Here is a 6,000-nt window from a genome sequence, read left to right on the forward strand (position 1 = left end):
CAAAGAGGGCAAATTTCCAACGATCAAACCAAAGTGTTCAAATGAAAAGGATCAATCCAAGATAACAGTCTCAATGGTTCACACATGATAGGCTTTTAAACCACAAAGCACTGAAGATTCCACCAGAAAAAGTAAGAGAAGTGACACTGAGTGAGCATTCACTTACTCAGAGCATCTACTACGTATGAGGCTCTATGTTGGCCTCTTTGCGTATCTAATGGCACCTATTCATATACCAAACCTATGAGGTAAGAAAAATGAGACTTGGAGAGGTTCAAGATCTCGTCCAAGGTTACACGGCTAGTAAGTGGTGGCAAAGCCAGAATTTAAACCCATATCCTTTCCACTGCAAAAGTACTTTGAGGAGCATTATTTGTAGAAGGGGATTTTGGTGGGTGAACATTGCTGCCTGGAAGAAGGTTTTTGGACTAAGGGTATGGAAAAATAGCTGGGCTGGTGCTATGTGGCTGAACAAGCCAAAGCATCTGTGCCAAATTAATAATAAAAGCAATCATCATCAACTTCATTTATTAACTACATGCCAAACATTATGCTATGTACTCACAAGAGGTATCTGTAATACCTATTAGATGGGAATTACGATCCTTATTTTACAGAGTAGGAAACTGAGAGAGCTGAAGCGGCTTGCCCGAGGTCACAGAGCCAGTGAGTATAGAGCTGGGAGTGGAAATCAGGTCTGTCTGACTTCACATCAGAAAGAGTCTGAGGCCTGGGCAAGTGTCCAGGGAAAAGGCAGGTGTTAAGGGGAAAAGGCAGGTTGTGGACACCATGAGGTGGTCTTGACCAAGCTCAAAGAAGCCAGCTAGAGGAGGGAGGCACTGACCGTTAAATTCCTTACAGGACAACACGGGTGGGTTTGTCCTATAAAGGGCGCCCTTACTCCCCACTGAGGAGTGGCTGAGGCAACAAACTTGGAGATTTATCAGCAGAGGTTCAGGTTGGAATCACATGGGGAACACTTCAAAATACTGAAGTGTATTCACTTCAACCCCTACCCTCAGATACTCTTATTTAATTGATCCTTAAGGTCTACCCGAGCTTCCTAATGTAGTGGTGAGCAGCCCTCATTGTGGCTGGTTGCTGACTTCAGAGAAGCTCTGGGAGGCCTGGGGATGCAGGACACATATCTGGACTGAGTAGTCAGTGTTAGGAGAGGGTCAACTCATACCTTGCGCGGCTTCAAACGGGGCAAGGGGCATAAAGAATCCAGCGTGTCTGAGTTGTGGGCAGGTCACCATTCATGTCAGCTGGCACATGACATCAGCAGGTCTGTGGAGGTCCGTTTTCAGAGGGGCGTTAGCTTCCTGAATGCCCGTGAGATGTGTGTTTGAGTCATGTGTTTGAGGTGAGGGTGATGTAAAGTGCCTGAAAGTGGACCTTACAAAGGAACTTGGGAAGAAGTGCCTGAGAGTTAATGCTAATTTTAAATGGCGTGACATTAATATAAGGGGGGGGGGACCTCTAATTTTTTAGTGTGTCTATGAAAAATGTAATCATATGGAAAGGTCTGAACTAGATTTGTTGCTTGTGATAGATAATTCATATGATAAAGTCTGGGACGTGACTATATAAGAAGGGAAGAAAACAGTGAGTTAACAGAGAGGCTAGGGGAGAGTGAGGAGGTGATGAGACTCCTTTGGTCGACACTCCCACTCTGTGCTTGGACATCATCTGGGAAAAACTCACTTTTTTCCCCTACTAACGCACTCACTGCCTGGAGCTAGTGCAGACCCCACAGGATAAGGGCTCGGACCCACAAGACCGTCCCCGCAGCACAGACACAAATTACGAGTAGTAGGTCCCCAAGTTACCCACAACTTCTTTCCAACTTGGCTACAGATCAGAGGTTCTCATGACCCCTCCCCTACTCCCAGCCTTGGATTCAATCACTTGTTAGACCAGCTCACAAAACTCAGGGAAACACTTATGTGTACTAGTTTATTATATAATAAAGGATACAGATAAACAGCCAGACAAAGAGATATATAAAGTCTGGAAGGGTCCCTAGCATAGGATCTTCTGTCCCTGTGGAGCTGGGGTGCACCAGTTTCCCAACACATGGATGTGTTTACCAAATCAGAAGCTCCCCAAACTTGATACTTTGGGGATTTCCATCATGTAGGCATGATTAATCATCAGCTCAGTCTCCAGCCCTGCCTCCCTTCCGGGAAGGAGGAGGTGGGGCTGAAAATTCCTAGCTTCTAAGCATGGCTTGGTCTTTCTGGGGACAAAGCCCCCATTCAGGAGCCCACCCCAAATCACCTCATTAGAACAAAAGACACTCCTCTCACCCAGGAAATTCCAAGGGACTTAAGAGGTCTATGTCAGGAACCCGAGTCAGACCAAATATTAGAACAAAAGATGCTCTAGTGCTCTTATCACTTAGGAAACTACAAGGGTTTCAGGAGCTCTGTGCCAGGAACCAGGGGAAGAGACCGATATATATTTTTTGCATATGTCACAGACATGGATACTGTTGGAGTCACAACTCGTGGATTCTAAGTAAAAGAATCTGGAAACGCCTTCCCCACTTCCCTTACCTTTAGTGTTTATAAAGTAAACAGATTTTAAGCAGAAGCAGAGGCAGGGGCCTCCCCACCCCCTGCTGGGCCTCCAACCCCACCCCCAGGAGCAGCTGCATTCCTTCTGATGACAGGCACTGAAGAGGGAACATGAGGAAGGTCCAGGGTCAAGGATTTACCCTCAACTAGATATGAAGCTCCTCGAAAGCCATCTCCTTTGAGGAGAGACTTGTGGACTGATCTTAACTAAACCTTTCTCATTCAGAGACCGCACAGACCCAGGCAAGGGGAAGCTTGAACACCATGGTGTCCTTCAGCTTCCACTGAGCTCACTGGGTGAGGAAGCATGGCCAAGCCAGGCACCAGAGGAAAGTTTCAGATAGAAAACCTGTGAACAGGGCTTCCCTGGTGGCGCAGTCGTTGAGAATCTGCCTGCCAATGCAGGGGACGTGGGTTCGAGCCCTGGTCTGGGAGGATCCCACATGCTGCAGAACAACTAGGCCCGTGAGCCACAACTACTGAGCCTGCGCACCACAACAAGAGAGGCCACGATAGTGAGAGGCCTGCACACCGTGATGAAGAGTGGCCCCTGCTTGCCGCAACTAGAGAAAGCCCTCACACAGAAACGAAGACCCAACATAGCCATAAATAAATAAATAAATAAAAGAAAACCTGGGAATATTCCCCATGAGGAGGGACTGCTTCCACTCAAAAGAGATGGGCAGTAAGACCAAGGCCACCCATTCCAGGGTTTCACACACAGCCCAATACAGCCACCCTCATGCCAGTATCAGCACCACCTGCTGGACCCAGCATGGCAGACACTGCCTCACATTTTGTTCCAGTGTTCAGGGGTCACTATCACAAGAACTGGTATGGAGAAGGCCTTCACAGCCTTCAGGACACATTCACGTCCAACGTCTCTTAAAACAATAATACTGGGGACTTCCCTGGTGGCGGAGTGGTTAAGAAACCACCTGCCAATGCAGGGGACACGGGTTCAAGCCCTGGTCCAGGAAGATCCCACATGCCGGGGAGCAGCTAAGCCCATGCACCACAACTCCTGACCCTGCGCTCTAGAGCCCATGAGCCACAACTACTGAGCCCACGTGCCACAACTACTGAAGCCCACGTGCCTAGAGCCCATGCTCCACAACAAGAGAAGCCACCACAACGAGAAGCCAGTGCACCGCAAAAAAGAGTAGCCCCTGCTCACCGCAACTAGAGAAAGCCCGCACGCAGCAACAAAGACCCAACGCAGCCAATAAATAAATAAATAAATAAAATTAGTAAAAACAACAACAATAATACTGAAAGTATCGGTATTTTTACCATGTAATAAATACAGAGGCCTAGGTGCAAGAAGGTAAAGCAACTTTGCCAAATAATAAAAGGTAGAGCCAGAACTTGAACTTGGGTCTTCAGAATCTAAATTCCAGGCTCTTTGCAGAACAAAGGTAAGTATATACCAAACACCCAGAATTAATGCAGAGAGCTGCCCACCCGCAGCCCCTTTCCGGTATCCAGATAAATACCCATCCAAGTGCGGAAGTGGCCTTCAAGAGAGGATCTGCACTGCTCCCCTAGCCTGACACCTTCACCTCCTAGTCACCAGTCACGGAGGGAAACGTGGAACTTGACTCGGAAAGTAGTCAAACGTGTGTGTGGAGTGGGGGAGGGCAGAGTTATTGCAGAGTGATTCAGGGCACAGAGTTTAGAGTCAGACATGCATGAGTCTCACCCTTACTAGCTCTACTTCCTTAAGCAAATCATTCTTCTCTAAGCTTTAATGCCCTTATTCATAAAATAGGAATAATGCCTCGGGAACTGTGAGGATTCAGTCAAATTATGTATGTAGAGCTCTGAGCGTGGAGCCTGGTGCAGAGCAAGCACTTAGCTTTTTGTTTGACACACAGACACACAACCAAATATGACCACAGATACCACCTGCTGATGAACCACCATTAGCATGCTCTCTTGCTGATAACTAACGTCCTTGTGGTGACTTGTTAATTAAACTGCCTCTATCACCTCAGTCTCCAGAGAAATGAACATGAACGTAGAGGTATGGAATGGAAAGAGCACGGATTAGCAGTAAAGAGAACTTGGATTTCATCTGCAACCTCACTACTAACGTGCTGTGTTGACCCTGAATGTGTCCATCCCCCTTCTGTCACTTCCACCGCCTGTGAAATGAGGAGGTCAGAAGAGATCTCTAAGGCTTTTCACAGACTCTGACTCTGTCGTTCCTCCAGGGGAAGGAGGCAGAAGGCAAGCAGTCAGCAAAATGGTGCTGAACCCCTCCTGGCTTGAACACTGCGAACTCCCGCCTCAAATGGCTGGCCTGAGAGTTTCAGCCACTTGGAAAAATTCTCTTTCCCCTTGGATGGGACTCTTGAACCTCAGCCAGGACTCAGAGGTCCCAACTGCAAACAGTCCCAAGTCATTCGGTAACAAAGGGAAAGGCACCCAGGCCAGCGAAATGGGGAAGAGGAGGATCATCACCAACTGAAAAATGCCCCATCCACCCAGACCCCCAACCACCCCAAACCTCAAGGTGAAGGCACCCGTCACCCAAAGCTGTCCTTCTCACAATTAAGTCAACGACTCCCCTGAAAAATCAAAAATACAAAAAGCTGTCCTCTCCCAAACTCAGGACCCTCGAACGCCGCTACTAAATGCCGAAAACCTAACCAGCTCTGCGATCGGCCTGTCTTGCCTGCCAACAGTTTCAACCCTGCGAACGTTGTTTATTGTATCTTGCAGCTGCGATGGATTCGTTTATTATGCTTCAGTCTTCTTTGGTTAGCAGTGCTTTATTCTTCTCTCCATAACATAAATCCAGCCCCCCCAAAACGTGAAATCTTGGATTTCTCGTGCCTAGGGTGCCCCATTCCCTTCCCTTCCTCGCCTGACTTGAAACCCCCTTCTGCCTCCTTTTTAAAACTTTTCCTGAGACACCAGGAGAAGGATATTTAGAGCTTTCGTTTTCGGAAAAGAAAGAAGAAAAAAAAAAAATGAAGGGAAAAAAGCCCCAAAACACACAACTTACGTTCATCCAGGAGTGCACAGTTTGGGAAAGAAGAAAACAGAGCTATAATCCACTGCGTTCCCCCAACCCAAAAAGAAGAATCTGTTGTGAAACGCTTCTTTTTCCACTTTGCCGGTGGAGGAGCCCGGTGGTAGGCATACATCCACAGGCTGATGCAAGATGCCTTTGAGAGAAACCTCACATTCTGAGGATTCCTGGGAAAGCGCCAGGGATCCCAGCATCCAATATATTGCACATTTGGTTTCAATTAGGAAGGGGGTTGGGGAGGGAAGAAGGAAAGTCACCAATCAGAGCTGTTTTCTGTTTAGAGACTATTTCTTTTGACCCAAGGGACAACGGGCAAAGCTATAATTTACAGCAAAACCCATTCATAGAAGAAAAAATATGTATAACCATAGGACAGAC

The 6,000-nt window shown here is 47.4% G+C and overlaps 1 protein-coding gene across 2 annotated transcripts in view; it reads right to left on the reverse strand.

The window, feature by feature from the left end:
- Window positions 1-5,759, reverse strand: part of DDR2 (discoidin domain receptor tyrosine kinase 2) — a 151,011-nt gene extending 145,252 nt beyond the window's left edge. For both annotated transcript variants that reach the window (XM_081223781.1, XM_081223780.1), the window contains exon 1: window positions 5,596-5,759. The gene's annotated coding sequence lies outside the window, so the exon portion shown is untranslated. The remainder of the gene's footprint in view (window positions 1-5,595) is intronic.
- Window positions 5,760-6,000: the final 241 nt, after the last annotated feature.

This window comes from Mesoplodon bidens (genome assembly GCF_964165515.1).
Source record: "Mesoplodon bidens genome assembly, chromosome: 2".
Classification (NCBI taxonomy): domain Eukaryota; kingdom Metazoa; phylum Chordata; class Mammalia; order Artiodactyla; family Ziphiidae; genus Mesoplodon; species Mesoplodon bidens.